The following is a 22,354-nucleotide window of genomic DNA, read 5'->3' on the forward strand; positions in this document are numbered from 1 at the left end:
ATTATTAAGAGAGATCTTGGAAAGAATATGCAAATAAATGAAGAAAGGGATAACAAAAGGGCAATTCTGAAAACTCATACTTTTGTTTGTGGAGATAGTTGGTTACCTGTAGTGTTATGTTTGGTCAAAATGAGTGTACTTCTCAATTCTTTCCGTGTATGAGCCATGGTTAGTTGCTAAAGAATGACTTTCCCACAGAAAGCAAAATCTTGGCAGAGAGAGTTTCAAATGCTCCTTCTTAGATTTATGTTTCTTCATGTGTTCCTACTTTTAATATAATTTTTATCCTATTCTGTTTATTTATTTACACATCACTTGGGCAGTGATTTTTCTCCAGAAATGCATGTGTTTTTCATGCTGCAACCCATTAGATATTTGCCATTGTTTTCCTACAAACTATAACAGATTTTTTCCCTTTCAATTTCCCTGCTAATATCAATTTCTAAAGTGTTTCGTGTGCATTCAAATGCTGTAGATCTTTCATTAGATTATAAAAGAATTGCTGTTGACTACATACAATGATAGTAACTGTATTTCACTTCCCAGGTACTCCAAGAGAGGAAAAGACTTCCGTGTGATTTTATAGTTTATCTGAAAACATAATGTATACAAAAGTGTGGATGAAGTACCAACAGCTTTCTTTGGTTTTATTTATGACTAGAACAGCTATAATATTTCATTATTGTAAGGAAGACAATACATCATGTTAGTTCCTTACATAGTTTTGCTGTGCCTCAGTTAAAATCCAAGATCCACTATTTATTTGTTTCTCAATTTCCTCATCAGTAAACAGTGGATAAAAATAATAATACTCATATGGTTGTGCGCATTAAAAAAATTAATGCAAATAAAGCCTTTAGAATATTGCCTGGCATGTAGTAAGTATTCCAAATATGTTAAATACTTTTATTCTGAAGTCCCATAATATTTTCTGTGCCTTTCAAAATGCGTGGATATTTCTGCTTTCTATTTTAATTATTTGTGTAAAGATTATATCATCTTTACTAAATCCCAAATAGGGAAGTTTCAATATCTGATTCATGTCTTCCACACAGTTTGTATCTACCACCATAATAATCTGTAATTTATCAAGTATGCAATAAACACTTGTGTATAGAAGAAGGGAGGCGTTTTAATGAGTGTTCGTAAGCTTTATTTAGTTGGGAAAATTGATAACTTTGAAATTCCCTATGGCTTGGTTCTGAAATAAAATAATCATTTTGGTAAAAGATGTAATACAAGCTGTAGAGTTTCAATTAGCCCTTGGAAAGCATGGCTATTTTCATAAAGTGTGAATGTTGCCTGAGAATGGAAATTTTAAAAACAGGAACTCAGCTGAAAGTTAAGATTATAAAAGAGAAACAGGACTGAGAGAAAATTAATCAAATCACAGTTCTCTGTCATCAAGATGTTACCTACTTGGTACAGACAGGTACCTACTACCTACTTGGTACACTCAGGATAGAGCATGGCAAAGGAACATTCAATTCCGACTGTTCTCCCCGTGGTTAGATAACATGAAAGAAAAAAGAAAAGAAAGATACAAATTTTACAAGTAAGATTGTATGAGAATCTTTGCATAAAATACTAAAAAGAAGATGAGACTTACTATGGATTTCTATGTGGCTGTGGGGAGCTGGTTCTCCCTTCCTCATATGTTAGGGTAAACTCTTTTTTTTTTTTTTTTTTTTTTGCGGTACGTGGGCCTCTCACTGTTGTGGCCGCTCCCGTTGCGGAGCACAGGCTCCGGACGCGCAGGCTCAGTGGCCATGGCTCATGGGCCCAGGCGCTCCGCGGCATGTGGGATCTTCCCGGACCGGGGCACGAACCCGTGTCCCTTGCATCAGCAGGCGGACTCTCAACCGCTGTGCCACCAGGGAAGCCCGGTGAAACACATTTACACATTTTTTAAAGTGCTTTTAGACAAGAAAATCTGTTAGGTTTTTTACAAACCTAATAAACTTTAATTATCATCATTGTGTTTTCTTTCAATGGAGATGGACTGCTTTTAAATTACTTTCAATTATTGCATAACCATTAGACTATGTGGACAAGCAAGTAAAGGCACTTGCTAGATGTTTAAAAGAAAAAACTTAGCTTAGATTCTATTATTTGTGCATGACAAGGGACAATGTTCATGAGTTAGAATTATAAGGACATTGCCATAAATTTCCATATTGCTTGAAGACATTGCTTGGTGGCTAAGAAGTTTTTTAAGGAGTTGATTAGCTTGAAAAAAAATGTTTTTGACTAATTCAAATGGATCTAAAAGTGTGATACCCTGAGATTACTAGATGTTCAGCTGTTCAGCTGGCAACATCCTAGCCCAGAATTCACACTCTGGTCAAAAAAGGTGAAGGACTAGGAGTTAAAGCTTTTACGTGTGTCTTTCCTTTTCTTTAAATATGTATTTTCTTTGTATTGCTTAGTTAGGTTGCTGATAGTCAAAGAATTAGCTAATGTCTTTTTATTTGAGGTAGAATAAAAAAGTTATTTTATTTTTTTTCAACAAGGTAGAAGAAGCCTCATTTCTCTTCTATTGAAGCTGCACTTACAAAGTCAATTTCCCAGATTCAAAGGTGAAGTCATGCAAGAATAGAAAACAAAGTTTGTTAGTCCACAGATATGAGATACCTTAAAAAAATAAAATAAAATTGCTGTAGGACTTCCCAACCTGCTCTGCTTCATTTTAGATTCTAGAGCCATCATTAAGAAACACACGCTTTTTCTTTTATCTGTGCCCCATATTGGTATTCATTCTCCTCTAAGCAATTGTGAGCAATCAGGTCCCCCAACTGAAACCCTTTTGAAATTTCTGGGTCTTCAGTCTCTTTGTAAATATGCTAAGTTATTCTCCATCCTCCCTGCCACCAATGAGCAGACTTAATCGAGATAATATGCAAAGTGTTATTCCCCTAGTATTTACCCCTCTCCAAAAAGGGAGAATTATTTTCAAGTGAAGAAACCTAAGGTAAAGGTGAAGGGGGTGAAGAATCACCCAGTGATTGTGTAGCCCATCAAGACGTGCTGCCCTAGCCCAATTCTCATTTTGATTTATTTAAGTTTGGAAATAACAGTATTAAATTAGCAAAGACAAGCAATAAACAAAACCCTGGAGATGAATTAGCCATTGTCTCTGGTCCATTAATCTCCTCTTCAATTCTAGAGAATTGTGGCTCACCCAGACCCGAAGATCAAATAAAATGCCTAATTGGGAAAATCCTAAACAAGTGTGTCCTGGGGAGCTTGAATTTATTTGTCACCCGCTCAAACAACTGTGTTGTTTATATAAGTCTTTAAAACCCTGATACTTTTCCTCTACTATATCTTAATCCCTGGTTCTTTATGCTCAGGAGGGCAATTTAGAGTTGTTTTCAATTAACTAGGATGGAGAGGGGCACTTATTCCAAAAACAGATAGCTGTGTTGTGAGTATTTTGCCAAACATACTGAGTGGTTTAGATCTAAGCATCAGTTTTGGGACATGCTTTGGAATCTCCTTGAAGGTAATATCTGCACTTTGGTGCTTTTAATATCAGTAATAAATGTTTGAATATAGTCACAATTAAGGACATAGTATAGCAAGGAAGGTTGAGGTGTTAAGGCTAAACCCAAATGTGAAGTAAAGAGCTGAGATAATTATCTAGAACAGCAATCCCTATCAGGCAATACTTTCATTTTTAAAACGCAGATAATATGCAGATAATTGAGGTCAAACTTTTTATTTAATTAGAATGAAAATCAGTGTGCTGAACCTTGTTCACACGGGGTGGGGCAATAATTTTCACAACCTAAAAACACACAAATACTTTATGTTGTATAGAAAAAGCCAAAGAGCAGGAAACTGTAAATCAACTAACTGGCAGCGAAATGACTACACACACTATTAATATTTACTCTGTCTCAACTATAGTTTAAATGCAGAACTTAACGATGCATAGTATTTTATAAGAATTATGTCATTTAATCCTCAGGGTGAATCAGAAGCAGGTTAATATTATTAGCTCTGTTATCCAGATTAACAAACGGTGCTTCTAGACGTTAGAGATTCACTCAGGACTGGTCAAATGGTAGGACCAGAATTTGCTCTCAAATCCGTTTGTTTCTGAACAAACGGATGCTTTTAGTACTAAACTGCATGGCTGTTATCACCAAAGCTGCAGAATTACTAACTGGGTTTGCTGAAGGGATTCATTAAATTGAGTAGAAGTTAAAAAGTATTACTGAGCCTAGGTGAAACAGAGGTGAGTTTAGATTTGGGGGATATATGAAGGAATCCTCTAGTTAGCAATGTCTGTGCAACAATAAAAACACACTTGTTTTTACTCTATGTTTGCTAAACTGATTAGTTTTAGGACGTTTACACAGCATTGTGTTCCTCCAGTCCATCTCCCTATTTAAGCGTGTTAGTATCCTTTGCCTTCAGCTGCAGTTATTATTACTGGAGCAAGCTATTAATGTGCTCAGGAAGGTAGCATAGGGATCAAGTCAACTTGTGTGTTAAGTTGACCTCAGTCCTCTATTATTGATCGGCTGTACATTAACTTGTTTTAAAGAAATACTCATTGGGGCAGAACAGACTGTATTAAGATGAAGACTGGTGTAGGATATAGGGGTTATGTGTAGGGGTTGTGTATATGTATACATTGCCTGATAATTTAGGCATAACAGTTTTTAATATTGTTGCTATACAGGCACATCTATAGCTATTTGAGTGGACAATTACATATCAAACGGATTATTTAAAATTTCAATTTGTAATAACTGCATAGCTACTTTAAAAGTACTGTTTACTTATGTTTCTCATCACAAGAAAAAAAATTTGTAACTATGTGGTGATGGATGTTACCGTGGTGATCATTTCATGATATATACAAATAGTAAATCATTATGTTGTACACCTAAAGCCAACATAACATTATATGTAGGTTATATCTCAATTTTAAAAGTACTGTTTAGTTAACAAGGAGCTTTTAGGTACAGAGTTTTACTTGATTCTCAGAATAGCCTTGTGGGTTATATACTCTTATTGTTCCTACTTAACAAATGAAGAAATAAAGACACACAGGTTAAATAAATAAACAATAAAATAGCTACTTAAAAATAAAATCTGAGTAAGGGAACAAAACATTGGGATGAAAGGGATTATCAGAATGTTCAAGTAGGACATTTGATAATTTTGAAATTATCAAAACTGGGTAGGTTTGAAGCAGGCAAATCTTTGTATTTTCAATTCTAAGTAGGTGAAAAATAGAGAAAGGCAGCAATCTTGATAAAGGTCAAAAATTATACTGACAGCCAGATACCTATTTGGATACTTAGTTAAAAACTAGTAACAAGGATATAAGAATATAGCATGGTGATATGAGATTAAGACAAATAAGTGGGTAGACAAATCACTGGAAGAGTTATGAGAATAAGAGAGTGCCTCGGTAGACTTAAGCAGCGGGTAGGACTTGAATTGCGCAGGGAGGGCAGAGGGAGATAAATAGTCCAGGTAAGGCAGGGGCAGCGGTGCAGAGGGAGAAATAAGTGTGGAATGATTGCAAGGCAATGAGTAGACCATCCTGAATGAAGCAGAAGATTTTGGTAATAAACACTCACACCTGGCATCCATCCCTGAGTTAAGAGGTGATCAGAATCCAGAGCTCTCTTGTTCTGTGTTCCACAGAAGGAAGACATTGTGTGTGTGAAACTGGGGTGTGTGGCAACCTCACAGGAAAGGCGTTATGAATTATTCAGAAAGAGAAAATTAAATAATGAGTCCTGTAAGATGGTCTAGTTCTATGTGATGGTCTGGTTCTATGTGGATTTTTTTCACCTCACAGGGGTATACAGAATAAGATGAGTAGAGCAAAAAGAGAGTGAAATAACCAATCAGCCAAACATAGCCAGAGAAATAGTTCTGGGACTCACAGCGTGTGCACCTGACGCGAGAGGGGCTCCTGAAGGAGGGATAACGCAAGATTTCCACCTGAGAGGGAGCCCTGTTGCCAGAGTCTTTGACTGCTCTTTCTGCGACTAGGCTAATCTTTTGCGTTGTTTCTTTCTTGCTCTCAGGAAAAGAACTTGGAGAGAATTCTACTGTAGTTAATGTCCAGGAAAAGTTATTTCTTTTATGTGCACTGTGGTGCTTGCTGCCATAAAGGCAGTGATTTAGCCAACTCTGAAGTAGCTGTTCTGATTTGTCACTCAGTGGGCTCAGTTTACAGAGGCGAAGAACTGAGCTGTCCCTCATGGGGAGGTGGAGAGCGCATTTCCTACTGGCTGCTATAGGCAGGAGTTCATTTGTTCCAGGGGTCCCAAGTGCTCTAAACAACAGGTTAGAGAGTTTATACAAGTGGCATTTAACTCTTGGCATTAATTAAAAGTGGCGTGCTGCATCATTTGGGCAAGTATGGGTAGAACTGAGGTGTAGATAGTTCTGGAGAGCAAGCTGTGAAAATCTTTCTAAAACTTTTCATGTGTTTATGATGTAAAAGTTTATTTTTGTGACACTGATATAATTTGGAAGCAAAAGAAATAGCATCTCTTAAAATAATTGAGTAGCATCTTGCATTCAGTTGCTGAGGAGGTAAGAGGAAGTAGTGAGTGTTTACCATTATTCTGCTTAGTCAAAATGTATATTAAATTCATAAAATATACAGGCACCAGGTTCACAGTCTACCTGCCTTACTTTATTGTTACCTTACAACAACAGTGTACTTATTCTTTAATGAATTTTACTGAGCACTTACTTTATGTTGGTTGCTGGGAACAGCTAGGGACAAAAAGAGATGAAATTCCTGCTCTCTTGGATGTTACATTCCAGTCACTTAGACAATAATCAAAGGTAGAATGTAAGTTCTACAAAGGCAGGGGTTTGTGGGCTTTTCTTTTTAATCTACTTTTAAGGCTACATCAACTATAACAGTACCGGACACATATATATACTCAATGATATTTGTTAAATGATTGAAAGGTGAGAAGAGTGAAAATTAGATTGGGTTGCTTGTTCATGGACCTCTATGCCTATAAAATACACATGCCTTCTAGATATTATTTCTTTTCTTAATATTCTGCTGATACATTTGTCTCCAAATGAGGAAAATTGTAGTTTAATGGCTCAAGCCTTTCCCCATATGTTCACTTGCCTGAATTTTGAGATTTTTTTTTTGTTAATTTTGTTACTTTGGGTATCACTATCTTACATTTCCATTGAAACCATCCCTTTGAGCTGGTTAAGAAAATTCTAACACCAAAAACAATTTCTGAAGCACTGTCTATGTAACACACATTCTTTTAGGTGTAGGAGATAGAAAAAGTAAACAGTCAAAACAGAGCCCTTGCCTCTGCTAGAGTAGGGGAGATAGGAAAAAAAAAACCAGGAAAAATGGATAAATATATATAATAAATGACATATTAACAAGTTTGATGAAGCAAACAAAACAGGGAAATGTGATAGCGAGACAAGAGGAAGCTGATGGTCAGGGAGGACCTCTCTGAAGTGGTAACATTTGAATTGAGATGAGACTTGAATGATGAAAAAGAGCCAGCTATGAAAGGACATTTTGGAGAAATGTCAGAAGAAGGAACAGTGAGGGAAAGGAAAGAGCTTCACTTTTAAGCTGACAGAAATATTGCCATTTTGGAAGGGGCACAGTTGGTATATGTAGGTAAACCGAACTACCCAGATAGATGAGAAAGCAATTTGGATTTTATTTTAATTGAAATTGGAAGGCTTTACATGGCTCCGTGTTGGTGAATGAAAAATCACTCTGGCTGCCATTAGGATGGATAGAGAGTGTCACAATTGCCATCAGGATGACAACCAGTTAGAAGGTTGTTTTAGTAATTTCAGGCAAGAGTTAGTGGTAGAAATAAAGAGATACAGTCAGAGAAGAGTTATATTTTGAAGATACATTAGGCAGAATTATTGGTGGGTTGGATATAAATAGGGTGTGAAGAAAGTAATCAAAGATGACTCTAGGTTTCTGGCTGAGAAACAGGTTGGGAGCTGATTCAGTAACAATGAAGACTTGAGAATGGGATGGTATATACTCATGAGCAAAAAGAATCAATAGTTCTGTTTGACTATTTTAAGTTTTCAATGACATTAATGCCAAATGAAGATTTATATTGCAAATTTATATTGCAAAGTAAGGAATAAGCATTGAATTTATGGAGATGATATGATACGAATATGGAAGCAGAAGTGATTTTAGAGAGAAAAATTTCCAAGTTCTCAATGTAGAGACTGAATGAGATCACTTTGAGGGAGGGTATAGATTATAGATGGAGGTAGCAAGCGCAGAAAAAGGAGTCCGTCAATGTTTCAGTGTTTACAACAGGCACAAAAGTCAAGGATCCAGAAACAGAAACTGGGGGTGTCCTGACAAACCAGTTATGAAAGGAAACTATTACAATAAAAAAGAGTGGCATTAGAAAATGTCAGCAGGATTTTTCAATTTTAACAGAAGGAAAAATACGTAGAACTATCAGGTAGGTTAAGGTAATTAGTAAAGAAAAAAATGAAGTATTGGATAGATTTTCTGTATGAGATTTATGGCTAGGTCATTTGTTGCCTAGGAGTCAGTTATAGAATTATGCTAGATTAGAGGAGAGAGTGTAAAATAGTCACGATAAAGAGTGAGAACTACCCAGGATATATTATAGGACTGAAACAGGAGGGAAGAGGGCAGGGCACAACCTTTAAGAGAATGACATAGCCATGGGACATGACAAAAACTGGTTAGAACCAACTAGGTCCAAGATGGCGGAAGATTTGACTGCTGGTGTACCTTGAGCCTTATTATACGCTCATTGTAACACATCAGCATGCTAAATGACACACTCATCAGTGCCATGACAGTTCTGAGGCTAACCAGAAAAGGCCAAAAAGTGGGCGGTAGCCCAGTTCTGGGAAATCCCTGCCCCTTCCCCCAAATAGTTGGAATAATCCTCCTATGCATTAGCCGATAAAATTACCCAGCCCATAGAAACTAACCACACCATATTTTGGCACCTGTCACCTTCTGGGATGGCCCATACTCTGTGGAGTGTGTTTCTCTCTAAATAAATCCACTTCTTACCTATCACTTTGTCTCTCACTGAATTCTTTCTGCTATGAGACATCAGGAACCTGAGCTTCATTAAGTCTTGAGACTGGGTATGTGATCTCAGTTAAAAGACTGTGGGTTCAGCAAAGGAAACCATAAACAAGACAAAAAGACAACCCTCAGAATGGGAGAAATATTTGCAAATGAAGCAAGTGACAAAGGACTAATCTCCAAAATATACAAGCAGCTCATGCAGCTCAATATCAAAGAAAACAAACAACCCAATCCAAAAACAGGCAGAAGACCTAAATAGACATTTTTCCAAAGAAGATATACAGATGGCCAACAAACACATGAAAGGATGCTCAACATCACTAATCATTAGAGAAATGCAAATTAAAACTACAATTAAGTATCACCTCACACCAGTCAGAATGGCCATCATCAAAAAATCTACAAACAATAAATCCTGGAGAGGGTGTGGAGAAAAGGGAACCCTCTTGCACTCTTGGTGGGAATGTAAATTGATACAGCCGCTATGGAGAACAATATGGAGGTTCCTTAAAAATTAAAAATAGAACTACCATACGACCCAGCAATCCCACTACTGAGCATATACTCTGAGAAAACCATAATTCAAAAAGAGTCATGTACCACAATGTTCACTGCAGCACTATTGACAATAGCCAGGACATGGAAGCAACCTAAGTGTCCATCAACAGATGAATGGATAAAGAAGATGTGGCACATATATACAATGGAATATTACTCAGCCATAAAAAGAAACGAAATTGAATTATTTGTAGTGAGGTGGATGGACCTAGAGTCTGTCTTACAGAGTGAAGTAAGTCAGAAGGAGCAAAACAAATACTGTATGCTAACACATATGTATGGAATCTAAGAAAAAAAAAATGGTTCTGAAGAACCTAGGGGCAGGACAGGAATAAAGATGCAGACGTAGAGAATGGACTTGAGGACACGGGGAGGGGGAAGGGTAAGCTGGGAGAAAGTGAGAGAGTGGCATGGACATATATACACTACCAAATGTAAAATAGATAGCTAGTGGGAAGCAGCCGCATAGCACAGGGAGATCAGCTCAGTGCTTTGTGACCACCTAGAGGGGTGGGATAGGGAGGGTGGGAGGGAGACACAAGAGGGAGGGGATATGGGGATATATGTATATGCATAGCTGATTCACTTTGTTATACAGTAGAAACTAACACAACAGTGTAAAGCAATTATACTCCAATAAAGATGTTAAAAGACCGTGGGTTCAAGTCCCAATCTGGGTTATACGGTTTCAGGACAATGAAAGTTCGGATGTCCATTTGAGTTTTTCAGTCATAAATTTGAAGGAGGAAGACCTATCAGAATAATTTGTTTTCGATTTCCTAAGGCTATATTCAGTATCTTGAGCACAGTAATAGATTTTTATAATTTAATCTGAGTTGGGGATTTTCTAGGTATATACAATGGAGGGAAATAAGGGTTGAGTTGGTTTAGCATGCCTTGTGAAAGAGTGGATAAAACGCTAGACCTTGGAGCCAGTATAGATAGGAGAGAAGTATAAATAAGAATAGGTGGTTGGATAGTGAAGAAGTGGATTCTGCTTCTCACAAAAGGAGATCATTTCTGGACTAGGAATACTAGTGTAAGTGATCTGAAAGGAGAGGAGGGTAATGGAATGTTGGAAACCCATACCCATACTTGTAGCTGATGTGTGTTATTGGTGAATCCTAGGTCTAGTATCTGCTCATGTGAGTGGCACGGTAAGTTTGAACTGAAGAAAAGGATCAGTGGAGATAAGGATGTCAAGGAAGTTGGAATTCAGGGTGTTGTGATTTTGACAGGAGTCATGGAGGAAAGGAAGGTAGTGAGAGAGCTGCTGAATGAATCAGGAATTATGTTGCAGGGCTTAATACAAGGAAGAGAAACTGGTAGTTTCAAGAAAGAGAAAACCTAGGAGAGGTAGAGGGTTGTCAAAACATGACACATATATCAGAGAAAACAAAATTATTGAAGGCTGAGGACAGAAATAGTTTGAAAGTGACAATGGTGGATAACTACCCAAGACAGTCCTACTTTATGCCTATTATCTTTTTTTTTTTTTTTTTTTTTTTTGCGGTACGTGGGGCTCTCAGTGTTGTGGCCTCTCCCGTTGTGGAGCACATGCTCCGGACGTGCAGGCTCAGCGGCCATGGCTCACGGGCCCAGCCGCTCCGCGGCATGTGGGATCTTCCCGGACCGGGGCACGAACCCGTGTCCCCTGCATCGGCAGGCAGACTCTCAACCACTGTGCCACCAGGGAAGCCCATATGCCTATTATCTTGGTATGATTTTTAGTACCTCTCTTTATTTTTAAAAATGTTCTAATTTTAAATGGTCACCTAATAAAAAGATATTCCTCTTATCTCCCTGAACTACATGACGTATGAATAAGGAAAAAAACCCACCTTTACCTAAAGGGTATGTAAGGTCCCTCTACTCAGGGGACAGTCACATTTCTGTCAAAACCAGAAGGTAAAGAAACTATTAAGAGAACAGGTTGAGAATATAGGCACACTTACTGTTAATATCTTCAGAGCTTCAAAAACATAGCCAAGAGCCTTGGGAGCTGGAGAATAAATGGCTGGTGAGGTCATATTAGGGGGTGCATAGAACAGGTGAAGGGGATCTCTGAGGTTTGGATTCTTGATGGTGAGTGGTCAGAGAAGAAGATAATTGAACACCTCAGGGTGGTGGCTGGTTTCATGCAAAAATGTAGACTTTTTGGCAAGTAGGATTATTCAGTGATTAGAGACAGTGAATATGTTGGTGGCTAATCATGCTTTTGGAAAGGGGCTACTTCAGAGGAACAATGGATAGAGACCTAAATTCTGTTACTTTGAGTCACACCATAGCACGGAGCTAAACCCCATCACTGAATTATCCTCTTGATTTATTCATTCATTGATTCATTTATTCAATAAATAACCAGTTATGGATTGCTATGTTGAATCATGGCAATATATATTCCTAGATAGAGTAAATTCTTCAAGAGTATGATCAAAAGGTGAAACCTTACCATAAGAAAAATTAAAAGATAAATATCATAAAACATTATTTCATATTGTTAATATCATTATGTTAATGGCTGCCATGTATTGAATGCCTACTGTAGCCCAGGACTGTCTAAACAATAAGTCCCTATTTATTTAATCCTGTCAACAATGTCATAGAGTAGACATTTATTATCCATCTTTTACAAATGAGGGGTTAGGAAGTAATTTGCTCAGTGTCACTCAGTTTGACACACACTCGAAACACAAAGTGCTCTGTTCAAAAAGGTGGGCTGTTTCTATTAGAGAATATCAGGGAAGGTCTTTAGTAGATAATGGCCTTTGAGTTAGGCCTTGGAATACAGATATATTTGGAATGGGAAAGGGGCAACACAACCAAAGATCAAGGTGATTTTCAGGGGGCATTTATATGAAACAATAAAATAATTAATTTGGCTGGATGTAAGAGGGTGAAAAGCATGAGTGAGAATAAGACAAACACATATTAAGGCCAAAATGCACGTCAATATATGCACTTAACATAAAAATCCCTTCTAGGAAATAAGAAAAATGAAGTAATTCATGAACTGTTTAGCAACATAGCATTTTTAGAAATCCTAATCTATGTTTGTTTATTTTTTTCCCTCAGCTGCTATTTCTACCCTTTTCCATTCCCTGCTTTCAAGCAGTTGGCTCTGTTTCTGATTTCAAAATTGTAAGTCCTAGAGTAGTGTAGAGAAATAGTTTGGGGAATGGATAATGTGTTTCATTCAGTTATGAAAGGACAGTAACTTTTCCTGGACAAAGAATAAATGCCTCCCAAGCTGTGTGGAGGAAAGTAGGAGAGACAAGGAGAGGAGTCATGCACGTGGGACTGACAGCCATGTCGGGGACATGCCATGATGCCAAAGACGGAATCCTATCACTGTCAGAGGGTCCATGGGCAGACTGTTCTGGCAGAGGATCGGGGCAGCCTAAAAGGGAGAGTCAAATGTGGCCAAACAAATAAAGAAATACTAGATAGGGAGGGAACATGTGGACCTAAAAGGTTACGTTGGCTTTGAGGTTGGCCCCTGTGACATAGCATGGGGTGATAAAGGACTCAGGATGTAGGTGACTTCTGAATACCCTCTGCAAGCCCAAGTAGCTTAAATAGAGGCCTTGGACAGAGGCAGTGAGGAGGAAGGAGGGGATGAACCTCAAGAAAGACTGATATTCAAGTTTCTTACATGCCTAGCGTGATGGGCAGGGGGCTTGAACATAAATGAAGCTATGGAAAATAAAGCTATAGAAAATAAAGATCTATTTCTTAAACATCTGAATTTGTGAACTGATTCATATCAACGGTTTCTAATTTTTCAGGCTGTATTAGTTAGGGTAGGCTAGTATATGATGTGGCAAGAAATAAACCCAGAAATCTCAGTGGCTTAACATAATAAACATACAATTTTCTCTCCGATTAGACTGGGATGTGGCTGAGCAGCCCTTCTCCCTCTTGTAGTCACACCACTAGAAACATGCAAAGCGGGAGCTTCCCTCTTTCCTTGCTACTGAAGGGAAGAAGTCGATGGGGAAAGCACGCTAGTTCTTAATTGCTCCAGCCTGGAAGCCTCGTACATCATTTCCTTTCACCTACCCTTATCCTGCACTAGTCGTGTGACCTCCAACTAACAGTGAGAGGGGCTAGGGACAGTGAGAAATACGGTGGAGCATGGATACTTGGTCAATCATCTATTACCCACAGACCCATGCAGTTAGACAAAGGAGACATTCTATTTTACCTGCTGCGTTGCAAATACTTCACTTCTTCCAGGGAAGTGCTATTTTCATTGCTGGGTCAGGGCTTTGTGAATCTATAATTCTTGCTTTCTGAACTCACAGAATGTCCCCCAAAGTCCATTTGTATGTTCCAGGCAACGTTTCCATTCCCTTTCCTCTCCTCTTTCTGCCCCTCCTCCTCTAGAAAAGTTACAAGACTAATGAAACCGGGTTTATTGTGTGATTTGAAGAAAATCCTCATCAACTGCATTTCAAAATTGGTATTAAAATTTAAAATCCAGAGCCCTTTAATAGTTGTCCCAGCAATTTAATGGCATGTTGTTTTTAGTCTTGTCATTTGGACTAACAACTGAATTGAACTGCAGCAAATCATCAGTTTGATTTCTACGAATTTCTTACTACTACTACAAAATATCTTTGCATTTAATGTACTAGTATGGCATAAAGGCATCATTTAGGATTATTTCCTGAGGAGTAAAGAAAGGACCATTTCAGAGCCTATAAAACATAAGATATTCTTTTGGTCTGCAATTTATTTTCATACTCTGCAGATATACTCTGTAAACACAGAAGCACACATAAGATTGTCAGAGTTTCCCTTAATGCTGGATTCTCTCTCTGTCCTGAGAATTCCATCTTGTTAAACTTATCTGACATTGGGTTAAAACTCTCACCAAACAATGCGTTATACCTGAGGAAACAGGAGTTTCATTTGGATCTAATAAAAGTTTAGTTTAGTTTTGTTCTTTTTAAAAGCAAATGTCCTATGATGCCTCATCACAGAGTTAGGTGTTTTTTTTAGGCTGCATTGGGTCTTTGTTGCTGCATGTGGGCTTTCTCTAGTTGCAGCGAGCGGGGGCTACTCTTCATTGTCATGCACGGGCTTCTCATTGCGGTAGCTTCTCTTGCTGCTGAGCATAGGCTCTAGGCACGTGGGCTTCAGTAGTTGCAGTGCTTAGCCTCAGTAGTTGCGGCATGTGGGCTCTAGCACACAGGATCAGTAGTTGTGGTGCACGGGCTCAGTAGTTGTGGCTTGTGGGCTCTAGTGCGCAGGCTCAGTAGTTGTGGCACACGGGCTCAGTAGTTGCGGTGCACGGGCTTAGTTGCTCCGCGGCATGTGGGATTTTCCGAGACCAAGGATTGAACCCGTGTCCCGTGCATTGGCAGGGAGACTCTTAACCAGTGCACCACCAGGGAAGTCCCAAAAGTTAAGTTTTAACTGATTTGTCAGTGACTCTGTTCAGTGACACTTACTAATATATATTTTTTAATCTTACAGTATAGGCTCTTATTGCAGCATACAATATAGGAAGAATATTGTATTAATTTGTTGATTTGATAGTGAAATTCTTCCTCGTGATGCAAATGTATGTAAATGAGCATCTAAATTCTGCTCTGAACATTCTGCTATTTCAGAATTCAGTTATAAAAAGGAATGAGAGTGAGAGAGAGAGAGGAGAATTAAAAAAAAGAAGAACAAGAAAAGAGGGAAAGACCATAGATTGCTACAATCTTTTTTTCTTCACTTAAAAAACAGCTCAAGTTATTACCCTACTCTTGGTTTAAAAAAGTCTTTAGGTTAACGCTACTAAATGATTGTCATTCATCATATCAGAGAATTTGGCATATAGGTTTGGATGGTTTATTGTGCTGTGTACTACTGATAAATCTACAAACACAGCAACTGTCACTATCTCTCTCAAATTCAAATTCATTTTCCATATGCTGAGTGTTTTTTTAAAAAAATATTTGGCTAGTACAAGTTTTGCCTGGCTAAATTGAACTTGTTTGAATATTAAGTATTTTAGGAAACAGAAGGAACAAGGTATTTATAAGGGTACCTTGGGATATCAGCTTAAATTTCTTTGGATCATAAGCATCATTGTTTGGCGACACAAATTATTACCGCTTTGTACAGTGATTAGGTATTGAAGAGTTGAAGAATGGATGTTAAGTGGAGCGATGCTTAAAACTGGCATATTGGCCCAAGTTGTTTTATTCTTTTACCACTTACATATGCCAGTAAGCTTAGTTGCTTTGATATTTTTCAGTATTGAATTTATGCAAGGAGTAAGATATATAGAAATGATTTTCCTTCAGATCAGTTTGCCATCTGATCAATAGTTTATGTTACTTGGTTGAGATTTCCCATTAAAAAGATGCTCATCTACTGCCTGGCTTGCTCTAACATTCTAACAGAATTCTTTCGGCTTGTGAATGGTCTACTATACCTTCTTATCCCTGTGGACTACACTTTTTAAATTGTTCATCATTTAAGCAGCTCCATTCATTGATGTGATAGTTCAGTCCTTTTTTTTTTAGTTAATTTTTTTATTGAAGTATAGTTGATTTACAGTGTTGTGTTTGTTAGTTTCAGGTGTACAGCACAGTGATTCAGTTATAAATATTCTTTTTTAGATTCTTTTCCATATAGATCATTATAAAATATTGAGTATTCTTCCATATGCTATACAGTTGGTCCTTGTTGGTTATCTATTTTATATATAGTAGTGTGTATATGTTAATTCTGAACTCCTAATTTATTCCTCCCCTCCCACTTTCCCCTTTTACAACGTAAGTTTGTTTTCGATGTCTGTGGGTCTATTTCTGTTTTGTAAATAAGTTCATTTGTATCATTTTTTTTAGATTCCACATATAAGTGATATATGATATTTGTCTTTGTCTGGTTTACTTCACTTGGTATGATAATCTCTAGGTCCATCCATGTTGCTGCAAATGGCATTATTTAATTCTTTTTTATGGCTGAGTAATATTCCATAGTATGTATATACATATCATATTTTCTTTACCCATTCATCTGTCGATGGACATTTAGGTTGTTTCCATGCCTTGGCTATTGTAAGTAGTTCAGCCTTTCTTCTTTGAGATTATTTATTGAGGATTATCTTTGCTAAACCTGTCTTATTGTAGAAGAATTTTAGAAATTCTGTTATGATTTTTTTCATTCAGTTTAATATTGCCACATTTTAAAGAAAATGAATGGGCTGAAAAAACAGGTTTATATTTCTGCTGTCTACTGGCATCCATCACAATGTAGATAACACCCTGAAGCTCCAACTTTGTGGTGGGTCAATTAAACTCCATGAAATATGGTCAGTACCCTGTAAGTATCTCCCTTCATATATAACTGCCAAGTTATTGATATTTTACATGTTCTTACTAGATAGCTTTCTATCTGACTGTATTGTAGTTTTCAATATGTATTTTACGATTGATTACTTTAAATCATGCATTTTATGACTGAGATATCAAAGTTCATTAATGGGACCAATGGCCTCAGTTTAGCCTTTATCTAATTTTTGTTATTCTGTTAAGATTCTATGGTTTGGTTTGACTCTTCTAACTTAAGTGTTCTTATTTATTTCTGTCAAGGTCTGCATTTCTCTGAATTGTGAAACTTTTGAATCATGTTTCAGTACCACCTATACATCTTCAAACCTCAAATCAAGTTTCATTTACGGGGAATTCCCCAACAGTCCAGTGGGTAGGACTCCGCTCTTTCACTGCTGAATGCCCGGTTCAATCCCTGGTCTGGTAACTAAGATCTCACAAGCTGGGCAGCACAGGCAAAAAAAAAAAAAAAAAAAAAAGTTTGCTTTATGGGACTATTTTGCTGTTAAGATGAAGAAAACAAGAAAAGAAAAGAAAGTTTTTTGAAAAAGAAAAAAAATGTATCTAAAACTTCCAAATTAGATTCAGAGATTTGTTTATCCTTTAATTTATAATAATGAATAACAAAAAAAGTATGCATTTGGTATCTGTAAATGGTTCACTTTATCACTATTGAATGAATTCCTTTAACATTTCTGAATCTGATTTTTGAAAAGGTAAATCTGGAGGCTTGTATCTCTTAAGTATTTTCAAATAGCAAAGAGTGTTGTTGTTGTTATTGCTTATTAGTAAGCATAATATATGGAAAGATCAAAGGCATGGGAGAAAGACTTGACTTTAAATTTTAACTCCATAATCTACCATGTTAAAATCTTAAAATACTATCTCCTTTGAGTCTTAGATTCCCAATATCTAGTTAGGAATAATAACAATAATATCTATTTATCAGGGTTATTGAGAGGTTTAAATTAGAAAATATATGGGAGCTCAATTATTATTAAATTTTTCTTCCACTCTTCTCTAACCTATTCCTGCTTCACTTTCAAATCTGTTTCATGTAATAATTTGTATTTAATTTCTTAGCTATAGACCAGAAGTTTCAGTGGTATGCTGGTAAATTTTAACAACTAGTTCTTTAGAGGAAAAAAAGCCCTGATTTGTAGTGTTTATTAATTTCTGTGGTATAAATACTCCCACCATGGCCAATTAGAAGCTACCAACGTGATGTCACTGAAGGAAGAGTTAAGAAGAGAAACAAACAATGCCCTCTAGCAGGCTGGTGGGAGTGGGCTTCCGCACACCACTAACGCTTAGGACCTAGGGCTGAATTCTTCTGTGTCTTCTCCATAGTCCCCTCAATGGTAAATGGAAAGAGGGGAGATGAAAAAGAATCAGTTTGACAAGTGAGAGATTAAGCATAAATAATAAAGAGGCAGTCTCTTGATGGATTATTTACAGGTTCCAAGAGTAATATGGTAGAAAAACCTGAAAATTTTCACTGCAAGTTCTAACTTCTTCACTGCCTCTCATCTGCTCTTTCTTCTATGCCGTTCTAGGTGCTGATTATTTGGTTTTAATAATGAAAAAACAAAAACCAGTAGCTTCTTTTCCCTGTCCTTACGGTGTTGGCACTCCAATGGAAGGGAGACTTTAAAGACTTAAACCAAAAAAAAAAAAAAAGGCATAATTACAAACTATGACGTGTGTTACGATGGAAGTGAACTGAGTGCTAAGGCAGGAAACAGCAGGTTGACGACTGTAGTTAAAGCAGTAAATGGAACTTCTGAAGACTTCTTTTGGGAGGTTTAAAATTATGAACTCAATTTCTTTAATAGTAAAGGGCTATTCGAATTATCTATTTCATCTTGGGTGAATTTTGGTAGTTTGTATTTTCTGAGAAATTAGGCCATTTTGTCTGTTCCTAAAACAAACAAAACCAGGGAGTCAGTAAACTTGAGGTCAAGAGGAAAAGCATTCATTTCTTTTTTTTTTTTTTAACATCTTTATTAGGGTGTAATTGCTTTACAATGGTGTGTTAGTTTCTGCTTTATAAAAAAGTGAATTAGTTATACATATACATATGTTCCCATATCTCTTCCCTCTTGCGTCTCCCTCCCTCCCACCCTCCCTATCCCACCCCTCCAGGCGGTCACAAAGCACCAAGCTGATCTCCCTGTGCTATGCGGCTGCTTCCCACTAGCAATCTACCTTACGTTTGGTAGTGTATATATGTCCATGCCTCTCTCTCGCTTTGTCACACCTTACCCTTCCCCCTCCCCATATCCTCAAGTCCGTTCTCCAGTAGGTCTGTGTCTTTATTCCTGTCTTACCCCTAGGTTCTTCATGACATTTTTTTCCTCTTAAATTCCATATATATGTGTTAGCATACAGTATTTGTCTTTCTCTTTCTGACTTACTTCACTCTCTATAACAGACTCTAGGTCTATCCACCTCATTACAAAGAGCTCAATTTCGTTTCTTTTTATGGCTGAGTAATATTCCAATGTATATATGTGCCACATCTTCTTTATCCATTCCTCCGATGATGGGCACTTAGGTTGTTTCCATATCCGGGCTATTGTAAATAGAGCTGCAGTGAACATTTTGGTACATGACTCTTTTTGAATTATGGTTTTCTCAGGGTATATGCCCAGTAGTGGGATTGCTGGGTCATATGGTAGTTCTATTTGTAGTTTTTTAAGGAACCTCCATACTGTTCTCCATAGTGGCATTAACAATTCACATTCCCACCAGTAGTGCAGGAGTGTTCCCTTTTCTCCATACCCTCTCCAGCATTTATTGTTTTTCGATATTGTGATGATGGCCATTCTGACTGGTGTGAGATGATATCTCATTGTAGTTTTGATTTGCATTTCTCTAATGATTAATGATGTTGAGCATTCATTCATGGGTTTGTTGGCAGTCTGTATATCTTCTTTGGAGAAATGTCTATTTAGGTCTTCTGCCCATTTTTGGATTGGGTTGTTTGATTTTTTGTTATTGAGCTGCATGAGCTGCTTGTAAATTTTGGAAATAAATCCTTTGTCAGTTGCTTCATTTGCAAATATTTTCTCCCATTCTGAGGGTTGTCTTTTGGTCTTGTTTATGGTTTCCTTTGCTGTGCAAAAGCTTTGAAGTTTCATTAGGTCCCATTTGTTTATTTTTGTTTTTATTTCCATTTCTCTAGGAGGTGGGTCAAAAAGGGTCTTGCTGTGATTTATGTCATAGAGTGCCCTGCCTATGTTTTCCTCTAAGAGTTTGATAGTTTCTGGCCTTACATTTAGGTCTTTAATCCATTTTGAGCTTATTTTTGTGTATGGTGTTAGGGAGTGATCTAATCTCATACTTTTACATGTACCTGTCCAGTTTTCCCAGCACCACTTATTGAAGAGGCTGTCCTTTCTCCACTGTACATTCCTGCCTCCTTTATCAAAGATAAGGTGACCCTATGTGCGTGGGTTTATCTCTGGGCTTTCTATCCTGTTCCATCGATCTATCTTTCTGTTTTTGTGCCAGTACCATACTGTCTTGATTACTGTAGCTTTGTAGTATAGTCTGAAGTCAGGGAGCCTGATTCCTCCAGCTCCGTTTTTCTTTCTCAAGATTGCTTTGGCTATTCGGGGTCTTTTGTGTTTCCATACAAATTGTGCAATTTTTTGTTCTAGTTCTGTGAAAAATGCCAGTGGTAGTTTGATAGGGATTGCATTGAATCTGTAGATTGCTTTGGGTAGTAGAGTCATTTTCACAATGTTGATTCTTCCAATCCAAGAACATGGTATATCTCTCCATCTATTTGTATCATCTTTAATTCCTTTCATCAGTGTCTTATAATTTTCTGCATACAGGTCTTTTGTCTCCTTAGGTAGGTTTATTCCTAGATATTTTATTCTTTTTGTTGCAATGGTAAATGGGAGTGTTTTCTTGATTTCACTTTGAGATTTTTCATCATTAGTGTATAGGAATGCAAGAGATTTCTGTGCATTAATTTTGTATCCTGCAGCTTTACCAACTTCATTGATTAGCTCTAGTAGTTTTCTGGTAGCATCTTTAGGATTCTCCATGTATAGTATCATGTCATCTGCAAACAGTGACAGCTTTACTTCTTCTTTTCCGATTTGGATTCCTTTTATTTCCTTTTCTTCTCTGATTGCTGTGGCTAAAACTTCCAAAACTGTATTGAATAAGAGTGGTGAGAGTGGGCAACCTTGTCTTATTCCTGACCTTAGTGGAAATGGTTTCAGTTTTTCACCATTGAGGATGATGTTGGCTGTGGGTTTGTCATATATGGCCTTTATTATGTTGAGGAAAGTTCCCTCTATGCCTACTTACTGCAGGGTTTTTATCATAAATGGGTGTTGAATTTTGTCAAAAGCTTTCTCTGCATCAATTGAGATGATCATATGGTTTTTCTCCTTCAGTTTGTTAATATGGTGTATCACGTTGATCGATTTGCGTATATTGAAGAATCCTTGCATTCCTGGAATAAACCCCACTTGATCATGGTGTATGATCCTTTTAATGTGCTGTTGGATTCTGTTTGCTAGTATTTTGTTGAGGATTTTTGCATCTATGCTCATCAGTGATATGGGCCTGTAGTTTTCTTTGTGATATCCTTGTCTGGTTTTGGTATCAGGGTGATGGTGGCCTCGTAGAAGGAGTTTGGGAGTGTTCCTCCCTCTGCTATATTTTGGAAGAGTTTGAGAAGGATAGGTGTTAGCTCTTCTCTAAATGTTTGATAGAATTCACCTGTGAAGCCATCTGGTCCTGGGCTTTTGTTTGTTGGAAGATTTTTAATCACAGTTTCAATTTCAGTGCTTGTGATTGGTCTGTTCATATTTTCTATTTCTTCCTGATTCAGTCTTGGCAGGTTGTGCATTTCTAAGATTTGTCCATTTCTTCCAGGTTGTCCATTTTATTGGCATAGAGTTGCTTGTAGTAATCTCTCATGATCCTTTGTATTTCTGCAATGTCAGTTGTTACTTCTCCTTTTTCATTTCTAATTCTATGGATTTGAGTCTTTTCCCTTTTTTCCTTGATGAGTCTGGCTAATGGTTTATCAATTTCGTTTATCTTCTCAAAGAACCAGCTTTTACTTTTATTGACCTTTGCTATCATTTCCTTCATTTCTTTTTCATTTATTTCTGATCTGATTTTTATGATTTCTTTCCTTCTGCTCACTTTGGGGTTTTTTTGTTCTTCTTTCTCTAATTGCTTTAGGTGCAAGGTTAGGTTGTTTATTCGATATGTTTCCTGTTTCTTAAGGTAGGATTGTATTGCTATAAACTTCCCTCTTAGAACTGCTTTTGCTGCATCCCATAGATTTTGGGTTGTCATGTCTCCATTGTCATTTGTCTCTAGGTATTTTTTG

The 22,354-nt window shown here is 37.3% G+C and overlaps 1 long non-coding RNA gene across 1 annotated transcript in view; it reads left to right on the forward strand.

The window, feature by feature from the left end:
* Positions 1 to 22,354, forward strand: part of LOC117203879 (uncharacterized) — a 47,617-nt gene that overhangs the window by 16,266 nt on the left and 8,997 nt on the right. Inside the window, exon 2 of the long non-coding RNA XR_004486821.2 lies at positions 16,913 to 16,978. This is a non-coding gene — a long non-coding RNA (uncharacterized LOC117203879). The remainder of the gene's footprint in view (positions 1 to 16,912; positions 16,979 to 22,354) is intronic.

This window comes from Orcinus orca, chromosome 6 (genome assembly GCF_937001465.1).
Source record: "Orcinus orca chromosome 6, mOrcOrc1.1, whole genome shotgun sequence".
Classification (NCBI taxonomy): domain Eukaryota; kingdom Metazoa; phylum Chordata; class Mammalia; order Artiodactyla; family Delphinidae; genus Orcinus; species Orcinus orca.